General features: G+C 42.2%; 1 long non-coding RNA gene across 1 annotated transcript; it reads left to right on the top strand.

Annotated features, from left to right (window-relative positions):
- Positions 1–537: 537 nt before the first annotated feature.
- LOC124244372 (uncharacterized) lies at positions 538–10,069 on the top strand. Its single transcript, XR_006889980.1, has 4 exons — positions 538–794; positions 4,944–5,132; positions 7,705–7,770; positions 9,278–10,069. It is a non-coding gene; the product is annotated as an uncharacterized LOC124244372 (long non-coding RNA).
- Positions 10,070–11,777: the final 1,708 nt, after the last annotated feature.

The following is an 11,777-nucleotide window of genomic DNA, read 5'->3' as shown; positions in this document are numbered from 1 at the left end:
GTGGTAGACAAGACTCTATTGCCTTTGTTTTTCTCAAATGGCCAGATTTAATCCAGTCCTTTCTGTCTGCTTTTCTTAAATCTAAAATAGATCTATACTGTTAGAACTCCTGATGGTGGTAGTGAGTGTGGAGTGAAGAAAATTGCCTGCTGTGCATCCTGCTTTCCTTCCTTTCTCTCTTCCGTCCCTCTCTCCCTCCTTCCTTCCTTTTTTCCTTCCTTCCTCCTTTCCCTCCTTCCACTGATAAATTGTTGCAACTACTGTGTGACAAGTACTCTGCTAGGTTCGGGGGTACAGTGGGGAATAAGACATATTCTCTGCCTTAATAGAGTTTATATTTTAACAGCGAGTTTATATTTTAAATCAGCAACTGCCTGGAGCAGGGGCAGGGAGAAGGTAGTTCCACAAGGAGAAGGGAATTTCCACTCTGCAGGAGGGGTTCAAAGGCCATCTCCGGCCCTGCTCCCACAGCTTATACTTCTCCCAGCAGTGGAGGAGTGAGCTGCCTGTCTGAGGAGAGGAAGAAGGAATTGAGCATACCCTTGGTCTCTCTCCCTCCCCCAGCCCCTGCTTTCTCTAGGTCTGCCTCGCCCGGACCCACACTGTCTCTGCCCTGTGGAAGGCAGCCTGCCCCTCTAACCCCACATTCTAAGTGTGATCCTGTGTTTCCAGGACATGGTGGCACCATGGGAGTGTGTGTAACCTAAGAGACCGAACTTACAGGGGATCAGAGAAAACCTTCTTGAGGAAGTAACATTTAAGCTGAGACCAGGAAATAAAAAGGAGAGAATAAGGTAAAGAGGGAGGGTTTGTGTGGGAGACTATGTGGTTGGGAAGGGGGTCCTGAGCTTGGAGAACACTTGCAAAGGGCGGAGGTTGAGAAAGAATGGCTCGTGCATTTAGTCATCTTCCTGGCCTCTCACCTGGTGTAGAAAGGGTCATCCCTCAGTTTGGAATAGAGGAGATATTTATGTGCTTGATCATTCATTCATTCATTCAACCTATCGCCCTTCTCCTAGGTGAAGGGAATATAATTCTGAGTTAGGCACAGTCCCTCACCTCAGGCAGCTATCACTGACTGGGGAGGCAGATATGCAAATAAGTTTGTTCATAAGACTGTGTAGGTGCTTTGCTAGAAGACAATGGTATAGGGTTTATGGTGGTGGAGAGACGGTTGTTACAAGAGGGAGAGAAAAGTGACACTTGAGTTGAATGTTGGAAAATGAGTGTGTTTTTACCAAGTCAAAAAGAAATCCTAATGTCCTTTTTGGTGTTTCTCTTCCCGGAGCTTTCTGCCTTAGAAATCCAATGAGTACATGGTGTAGTATTCCTCTGCCATAAACATTCTTCCTTCCATTTTCTAGCCAGGGTGATGTCACTATGAGACTATGTCTGGTATAAATGGGATACGATCTGAAGGCAAATCAGAAATGAAATGAGATCTCTTTAAGAAGAAGGAATTAGACTCAACATAACAAAATAGTTACAACTTTGTGGGAGATATGTAAAATGGTTTACATCACTGAACTGTCCCAGATGGTAAACATAAGGCAAGACTGTATCTTCAAATGAATGTATGGTGGATATGGTTACAAATGCACAGTACGTGCGTCATGCACATATGTGGAAAAAACTTTTAAGAGCCTAGCATTTTCTGGCCTCCTGGACAATGATGTTTATGATAATATGCCATACAAATATATCCACAATTTCCAAAATACTAAGGGTAACAGAATATCTAAAGCCAGTGAGATGTCAAAAGAAAATACAGTCATTGGAAAAGAACAATCATATTACTAAATATGCAAAAGAAAGTAAAGAACATTAGACTCAACACCATGTGTAAGACAACACAAACATTAAAATGCTTATAAAACTATAACAAATGTAACCTCCACAAGGGAGGCGAGTGGAGGGCTTCTCGATTCCCTGCTAAAAGTGGCAGAGCCGGGTCCCTGGGGGAGGAGGGAGAGCTCACAGTGGTGTGGGAAATGAAATCGAAGCCGCAGGGACGCTGATTTGGTTAGCCCAGTCACTCCCTTGTGAACTTTGGGTCATACACAGTTAAAGGCGGAAGGGGAAGGCAGGAAGTATTCTAATGAGAATTCAATTAATTCAAGGAATCTCAGAAACCAGGTGTCAACTCTGCCGGATATTGAAAGATCCCTGAGTGGAGACTGGGTTTCGTAGCGCGTCAGATCAATTTGCGAGGAGCTGGCAAATTGGCAGCTGCCCTGCTGTAGGCCGGCTTTCCCTAACAGGTCCGGATAATTACCTTCTTTTGGCTCCGAGCAAGTGTGACTTGAAACCCCTCACCAGGCTAATGAAGTGAGGGACCCTGCTCTCCTCCAACCCGGTTACCTGTGTGGATCTTCAGGATGTGACTGCCATCCCAAGAAGCTGGGGAAGGTCCTGGCTACCCTTAAAACAGTTCCAACTGGTTATGGGGCTCAGCAGGAGGACATGGTTTCCTGTGGGTGTTGGACTGTCTATGATAAAGTGACGCATGACATTCTGATGCCGGGGCTCAAAGCAGCGGGAGCTTAATACCAAAGGGGGCAGAGGATGAAAACACAGCTGAAGAACAATGTCCTGCTCAAGAGAAGTGTAGAGTGGGGCCCCCTCAGGGGCCACTGGAGGGCCTTTAAGGACTTTATGTCCGCATGATTAGCCAAGATGAAGGGGCCAGCTGCAAACTTTAATTTCCTGATGACACAAAGGAGCCACGAACAATATATAGATAGGATTTGAATTTGTAATAAGCAGTGGCCTAATCCACAGCAAAGGATAGTCAGTGTAGACAAAAAAAAAAAAGAGCTCCTGAAGTTTCTTAGGTTCCCCATTCAGACATACTCTTTACCCAGAGTTTTACTTCAAGCCATTTATCTTGGAGGAAGCACTGGGGTTGACGGTGGGAAAGAAGCCATACAGTTTTGTGCTAGGACCCTGAATTCCTGACAAACTCTCTCTTCTAGCAAGAAGACAAACCAAAGTTCGTATAACAATGTTTCACGCACCTAGTCGGGAGAATATTCCAGAGAAAAGAATAAGTCCATTAGTCCACTGAGAATATTTTGCCAGACAGCAACTTTCTCTTATTGAAATCTTAATCTTGAGCAAGGGAAAGGAATTCTTAAAAATAATCAATGATTTCTTCATTCTTGGATAAAAACATTGGAGTGTTTTTTCTTTTTATTTTTTCAAGTGCTGTTGGAATCAAATTAGCGGCTGGAAAAGCAAAGCTCAACCTTCATCTTTGTTCTTACCCTTTCAGCTCTAATCATGTTGAAGTGTTAAGGTGAATAATGAAAAAAATGTTTAGGTCAACAGGAAGTGCCTCAAGACGGGGACTGGCTTTAATAGCGCAGGGAAAGCCTCGGGACAAAAGGGGCCAGATGTTTTGACAGGGCACTGTGGAGCAACAGTCTGGGAAAGGGAAAGAAACATTTCAACAGCTCTCAGAACAGGACGCTTTTTGTATCCAGCACTTGGAGAAATCCAGAAGCAGGAGCTTCCAAGAGGCAAGAGATGAGAAATTGGTATATGCATCAGTATCGTGAATGCAGCATGTTACTCTTATTAATTATGAAAGCCGCCACAGAGGTAGCCTTTATTCTGTGCTCGGAACTTTACCTACGTTACCTTATCGAGTCGTCCTGCAAAGCGGGCTTTATTATTGCCATCTTACAGGCGAGTCAGTTTAGGCTGAGAACTTATTTCCTTGCCCAAGGACATTCTCGCTGTGAAACGTTGTAGTCAAAATTGAAACTGAGGTCTGTGTGACTCCAGACCCAGGCTCAAGCCTCTTTGTGATGATAGAAATCACAAGAAAATCAGTTGGAACTCCAGAATGACTCTCTCATTATTACCAGGATCTGACTCTATCCGACATGGCTCCATTGCTAAAAGCAAAACCTGATGTAACAAGGTGGTATTTATCCTGCCCCTCCTGCCCACCGCAACGACCACCCCACCCCAGGAAAAACAATAATTACAAAGAACTTCCCATATCTCCATGTCACCATTTTCAATCTGCACTTCTTTATGTTGACAGAATTCCTTAGAGTGGCTTCAGGGAAAGAAAGCAAAAGGACTGTTTGCAGTCCTGAAAGAAAGCTTCTCAGAGCGGAACTCACAGCTGGTTTTTCTTCTTTCCTTCTTCAAATGGAAAAGGAATGGGGACAGTGTGTTTGTCGGAAAAAAAGAAAATGCTTCTGTGTAATATGTATGTGCTTGTGAGTCAGTCTTTGGAAGCTGTGGTCAAGTTCTAGTGTTTAGAAACTCTATCCTTGCGTTCCTCTCTTTGGTACTGAAGGTACCTCAAGGCTGGAGCTGGCTGAAGGGAGGCTCACCAGCTGCCAGGACCTGGATTTGATGGCCTTCTGGGCACAGCTGTTGGGAAGATTGGGCACTGTTCCGCGGGGAATGTGTCATCGCCCAACCGCCTGGGCAGTGATGATGGGGGATGGGTGAGGTTTAGAACTCAGATGAGCCCATTCTCACATGCTCTCCTTTCACTGAATGCTCTTGCCTCTTTGTCCAGGAGCTCTGCTGTCTTTGGCTTCTCCTCTGCATTCTGTCCCTTCTTTGTCCTCAAAACTGTGTCAGTGCAGGCTGCTCCGTCATCCTACTGGGCAAAACCGCTCTGTATAGGTGACCAGCCCCTGAGTGTTTCTGACCCATAATATTCCTCAGAATGAAGCTAGGAAATGTCTTTGAGAGTTGAGATGTGCTACAGGATGGGCTGCCAGAGCCCCCGCCCTCCATCCATCCTTCTTGTCTAGGACACTTGAGCTAATTAATGTGACCGAAGAACAGTTGAGCTGTTAATGGGTGCCAAGAAAGTGTTGGGGGTCTAAGACAAACAGCTCTTGGCTCAAATTGCTAAACATCTTAAGTTTTGGAAATTACTTCAGTTTTATTTCAATCATCTTCTGTACCAGGCAGCCAATTTTGAGAACGGATGTATGACAAAGCCACCCCATCTGCAGTGAATATTCTCTCCATTTTATTTGACCTGTGGTGATGGCGGAGGGGTGGAGGGAGAAGGAGGTTTGTTCACAGTCTGTCCCAGGCATCATCAAAGAGGAGAGAGAGATGGAACGCATGTGTGACTACTTTGGTTTGCCCAGGTAAGAAAGAGCAAAGTAATCAAGTTAAAACTGGATTTCAATTTCCTCCCCTGAAGAATGTGTTACTAAGTAAATTAACGTGTTGTTTCTTTTATCTGAAATCTGTGGTAACATATCTCTTGAAATGAGTCTGATGTGCTTTGTTTCAATAGAGATAGATGACTTGGCATTACTGAAAAATAGCAAAAAAAATTTGTAAGATTTTAGGAGAAGAATTTGTGCCTATTTATCTATTTTTTAAGTCACTGAGGTGATGCTGTTTCTCCTTTGGAAAGGCAGACCAGTTAGACACACCATTTGAATCCTCACGCTGCCACTTCCTATTACTTAAGTATGTTACTTAATCTAAGACTCAACATCCTCACTTGGCAAATGAGGGTAATAATAATAATAATAATACCTACCTCATTGGATTCTTATGGGGAGCCAATGAAATAGTAAATATATTAAGCTCTCAGCCCCATGGTGGTTTTACAGTCAGTGTTCAATAAATGAGATCTAGTTCAGATAGTACCTACCTCAGATAATTATAAAATTAAATATGTCAACGTATGTTAAGGAACTTGCCCATAGTAGGTACTATAAATATTATTACCCTTCTTCTCCCCTAGTCTCATGAAGGTTAAGTTTGTTGAAACATCGCATATAAGACTGCACTTACATTTACTTTCTATATTTTAGGTCATTTTGTTGAATTATCTTGTGGATTTTAGTATTCCGTCTGCCTAGCACTTTTAGATCAATGTTTCTCCTGAAGGGACCAAATTCTGAATCACACACTGCAAATACACAACTTCAGCCACAAACAAATTCCACACCAAGTCCTGATATTGAGGACCATGTGAGAGGATCGTGCTGAGCTCTCCCAGGTACCAAGTCATCCAGTCAACCTCAGATGTGTCCGTCTGGTTCAGGGCCATAAACCAGAACTCCTTGGCTTGCCCCTCAGGCCTCAGAAATCTCTTATAGCAAAGAGTGTATCTACAGGCCTGGCTCTATGATTTATAATAGTCCTTATGTATTCCAAGTCACGGGGATAGGAAGAAGGCATTAAATGCCACGGTTTTAAAGACAGTGACTCACAGAAATGACCATAAATAGCAGCTCAGGAGGCCACTTACACGAAGTTAGGCCCATTTAGGACTAGGGGCCATTACAGTGTGAGCTTATCATAACTTGATTCAAGTGCAATAAGCGAGAAGTGGAGAAGATGACCAGTCAGTGTGAGAAAGCCGAGCGGAGATCAGATAACCACATTAAAAAGATTAAAATGTCCAGCCTGCTATAAATGCCTGCTAAAATCCTAAAAAGGAGTCTGGAGAGACCCATAAAATCATAACTAAGAAAGTAAGGGAGCCCTGAAGCTTTAACCAGATGTTTCTGTGATATGAATGACTATGTTAGTAAATTTTCATCCCAGCAATACAGCTTTGTATTGATCTCTTGCTTTTATTAGTCAGTGCTGCTATGAGATTAAATATTGTCTGGGAGGAAATACAGGCTTCCCTCTCTAGAAGGCTCTTCTCAGTAACCCAGTCTTTGTTATCGCAAAGTGCACGAGGGGGTTTATAATGAATTGCACAACGGAGCAGAGGCTCGAGTCTATAAAAAAAGTTATATAAGGGGTAGCCTTATAGAGAATAACCTCATTTGGGAAGCGAGCATTGTGTGCCGTACTGAGGTGGGAAACCTATGGAGAGCTGTCTGAAACAGAAATAGACATGAGTATTTATGACCAGGAGCACCGATTGCAATATACAGTGCTAAACACTTAATCTATGGTTAGATTTTACTCCGGATCCAAGCTGAAGTCAGCAGAATTAAATCTTCAAGTGTATTTCAGCAGCCTTAAATCCTTCTGATACTGTTAGCGGTGGCAGGGTTCCAAAATGCATTCTGTTAATAAGACAGTAAAGTATAAAATCGAGTTATCTCCTTCAAGGAGAAAAACACAGAGTAAAGAAAACGAGTCTTGTAAAATTACATTCCTGGCACTCAGGCCTTTTCTACCTGAGTTCCTTTCAATTTAGTCTTTTACTACCAGACTATTCTCCTTGACAAATAACAGAAAAAAAGAAACCATCTCTCAAAGTTTTTTTTTTTTCAACTATGAAAGAAATGGTACTCCTGAAAAAAGGCTTAGGATTTTTTCCTTCTTATCTTTACAGGTCAGAGAAGGTTAAGATTTTGCCAATCAGCTTGTAGCACTCAGTGTAAAGTCTCCTTGGGCTAGCAAAAAGAATTCAGCAGCTGTTACCTTTTCTTTCTCACTTAACATAACTTTTGGTTTACCTGCAGCTAAAAGAAATTTATGCAGCATACACAGGGGTGTTGTTCAGGTCCCCAAGGCAATTCTGTTAATTTTCCCAAGAGCCGTATCAACAGCTTGTTAAGTTCCGAGAAGGAAGGAAGGAAGGAAGAAAGGGAGGAAGAAAGGAGGAAGGGAGGGGGGCAGGCACATCCACTACCAACACCCTTTGAACACGTAACATTGATCTGAAGCACTATACTTGCTCAAATGAACAAAGTCAAAGTGAAGCCTAACCCTCCTTCTGGATGTCTGCTCTCGCAGTAGAGTTTCTGCACAGATGGAATGAGAGACCACCCACGGCTCTGAGATCCCCGCAGGGCGCCTTGGGTGAGTTAAGTAATGAATTGTAACCTTAACTCTGAATTTCTTTGCTCTCCTGAGTTTCAGTCAAACTCCTCCTTGATGCACCAATATGTATAACTGCTGGCAATTTCATGTTCTTTAGACAATTTTTTTTTTTTTTTTTTGCCTGTCCAGGAGTTAGAAAAAGATAGAAGCTCCCTTGTGTTATGGAACTAATGCGATACAAGAAATTGAGCTGTAGCAATCCATTGGGCAGATACAAAAATACATGAAAGTATAGATTTATACTCCACTGGAAAACCATGTTATAGTTAGCTGAAAATTTAATACAGTATATTAGTGTTTCCCCTCTGAGGTAGCTCAGGATCACTTCATTCATGGTTTTGGTTTGGTTTCTTTATTTGTAGATGAAAAATATCTGGAAAATCTATATATAATAGCTGGATATAATACCTGTACATATTGGATAGCGCACACCTTGATCTCTTAGAACAATAACACACACACATATAATTTCATCACAGAGAATTATGAAATTGAGAGAAATAAGAACATAAAACGTAAATGTAATTGAACCCATAATTAGAACAAAGACGCTTAGAAGTTCTTAAAAATTATTTTTGTTGAGCTAAACAAGATACGTAAATTATTTCAGAAACTTTTCTGGGATAATTGCCTAAAATGAAACCTGAAAAACTTTCATTCTCCTCCTCTAATTGTGTTGGATTCCATGCAGACTCCTACATTCCTGTTATGACATCAGAGTTAGCATTTATAGACCAAAACTCATCCCCGTTATCCTCTGGTCAATTTAATGAGATTAGGAAGATACCACGGCTTTTTAAAATTGATTTGAGAAGGATTGTAATCTAGATAGAATTTAAGAGCAGCCCTATTTACAGCAACTCAACCATAGATCATGAGTAACTTCCACAAATGGGGGCTTTCTAAAAAAATTTTTTCATTCCATTTGCTTCAGTTTAAGGGGGTATAATTTTGTGAACTTTTCCTCGCGTTCTGGGTGTCTGACCTAGTTAGCACCTATTGTCTCCACTGCCTAGTTGTTACTATCTGGTGAGCAACTCCAGTTACGTTCTTCAGGCTTTGTTTTTAAAGCTCAACTCCAAAAAGTCTTCCTAAATCCTCCTAGTTGAAATTAATCCCCTCTCTCATCGAGCATCCTGTTTATATCTACCTTGGTTAAAGTTATTTCTGTAAGTGACTTTATGCCAAATTGTGAGCTCCTAGACGAGGTTCTTGTCACTTTTTATGTCCCCTTCAGTGCCTAGACCAGTGAAATATCCTTCATAAATGTCCCTTGAACTGAATTGCCCTCTCTAAAAATTGAGAATTAAACCCACCCACAGGGAATGATATAAAGACCAATGAGCAGAGGACCGAAATATGTTCTAATGATGCCAGAAATATAGCCAACACACACCTGGTCCCAGACCCTTGACAGGATGAGTATGTAAAACCAAATTAACTTCAAGAGAATTGAATGAGTAAAGTGAACGTTTTCTCCTTCCAGGTGGCCTCCGGAGAGGATTAGCACTAGGAGAAGTCAGGAAAGGAAGAGATGCTGCAGCCGACCCCAGTATGATAAAGAGAGGCTGTCTTCATCTCCATTCCTCCATTCTGCATATTTCAAAATGACAACAAAGGAAACAATTTACAGTTGGCTCCAGATCCCCCTGGCTCTGGAACTCCTTCTGTCACATCAGAAAGAGATGAAAAAGAGACCTCCTTCTCCATGAACAACTCTGAGCCACATAAATATTGTTCCATCCCACTTACGGCAGTTTCTGTTGCTGGTCTTTGTTCACTGACACTGGAATCCTGGCAGCTCGGTCCCTCCTCTGTTTCTATATACAGATCGGAGCCCCTGAAACTCTCCTGGGATGGAGTGAACTGTGAAGCACAGAGACCTAGGAAGGGCCCCGTTGTTGCACTTTGATGCTATCTCGTGATGTCTCCGCTGTAACTTGCATCATTCTGCAGTGATAAAGTGTCATCTTAGCTTGAGATCATCGGAGAGGCTTACGCAGCATTGCCTTATTGCCTGATGTGGCTGTTTCCTTCTCCCTGCCTGACAAAGAGAGAGGTTCTCAGACACTGGGAGAAACTTGTTAAAATCCTCAGTTCTGGGCTTCCTCCTAAAACTTCTGATTCCATCAGTCTGGAGCTGTACCCAGGGATCTGAATTTTAATATATAGCTCATCCCAGGTGGTTCTTAGTTCACGTGGTTGATAAACAGTCCCATGAGCTAAGAGGAAGGAAGACTAAAGCTGGCTTATTTTATATCCAGGTTTTTGGGGGGATTTTTGGTAATAGGTGGGTGAGGGAAATTAGAAGAAACAGCTCCCTTATTTTTTATATTTAGTGAAAGAAAACATAAGAATATAATTAACTTCAATTTAACAAATAAATATGTATTTCTTCCTCAAAATCACTGGGCTAGTTACTGGAGATTCAAAAACTGAATGAAACTTGGGTCTCTTTGCTCAAATAGCAAACATGGACCAAAAAAATTACCGTCCTGGCTTAGACAATGGAGCCTCCAGTTAGTGCAATTCTCTGTCTCGAAAAGGACAAAGAGGAACCTTAGGTAGAAGGTCGTGGTTTACCCTTCATCTGGACCTTCCCATAAATATCCTGTGTTTCCCAGCTCAGCTGAGGGGCCAATTGTCCATGCAGGTACCACCGACAACAGGGCCCAAAGGCACATCAGAGATCATCTGGCCCTGTCTCCCCATGTCCCAGATGAGGAAACTGAAGCCCCAAGAGGTTGAGGGACTTGTGACAGTCCCCTGGTTACTTGATAACAGAGCTCACACTAAAACCAGGCCTTCCTATTCATTACTTTTCTCACTTTAGTATATCACTTGGAGTAAGGTTGCCTGTTATTTCATTCCTCCATTCATTCATTCTACAGATATTTCGTAGGTGCTACCACACGCCAGGTGCTGGGCTATATGCTAAGGACAGAAAATTGAGTAAGATCCTCTTTCTGTCCTCACAACTTTATCATCTGGGGCAGATGAGATCAGAAAACAGGTTACGTAAAGCCAATTTTCTTTTCTTTGATTTTTCTCATTAATATAGCTCTTACAAGTGTTAAGGGAAATCTTTTCCTTGTCTCCTAGCGTGATTTGCAGATTTAGGTCATACCCTCCCTAGCCTTTTGTTTCCTTGTCTGATCAATCTGGATCTCTCTTGTGAGACCTCTCCCTGCGACCGCTCCACTGTTGTTTCTTTCTAGGGAGGAGGCAACAAGTTGTACAAAGTGTTTCAGGGATGGCTGCTCCATGATTTGGTACAGGGTAGGGTAAAGATTTTTTTTCCAACTTCCCTTAAGATGATGGCCTTTGGACCTACAGCAGCTCTGGAACCCTGACTCTCAGACCCTCTTCTAGTTGCCCTCGGACCCAACAAGTGATGAACTGCTCATTATCATACATTATCCTTATCATGTACTCTGTCCCTTCACACAGCACCTCAAGGTGGTTCTACAGATTATTTCTTTTTTGTTGGCATTTTACAAATGAAAGATCTTAGTTACAACTGTTAAGTTTGAGAATTTCACTGGGGATTCCAGCCCACCCCCAATAGCCTTCTTAGGTTACAAGAGAGAATGAAGGGGCAGTTTTGATTCCCGACCCTTGTGAAACTCAGCCTTCTCTGGACTCGCCACTCCCCTTAGCAGCTGACTTTATTCATGAGCTCATCCTCTGGCTTAACTCCTCAGCCAAGACAAATCCGAGGTAGCAAATTGCATTTTACAGCTATAAAACCTAAAACTTTATCCCACAGGAGTAGCAGTACTCTGAAAGAGCTCACATTTGTATGATAGTAAAATGTCAGTAGCTCAGAAAAACAACTACGCAAGCCCACAATGCACCATTTCTTACCACCTTCAAAGGTACTAAATTAGTTTGTCCATATGTATATGTTACTTAGTAGTTTCCAAAAATGTACCTAATTTATCACCCAATTAGAGGAAAAAATTTTTTTAGAAAAGGGACTACAT

This window comes from Equus quagga, chromosome 9, assembly GCF_021613505.1.
Source record: "Equus quagga isolate Etosha38 chromosome 9, UCLA_HA_Equagga_1.0, whole genome shotgun sequence".
Taxonomy (NCBI): domain Eukaryota; kingdom Metazoa; phylum Chordata; class Mammalia; order Perissodactyla; family Equidae; genus Equus; species Equus quagga.
The sequence above is the reverse complement of the archived record's forward strand: the minus strand, read 5'-3'. Positions and strand labels throughout refer to the sequence as shown.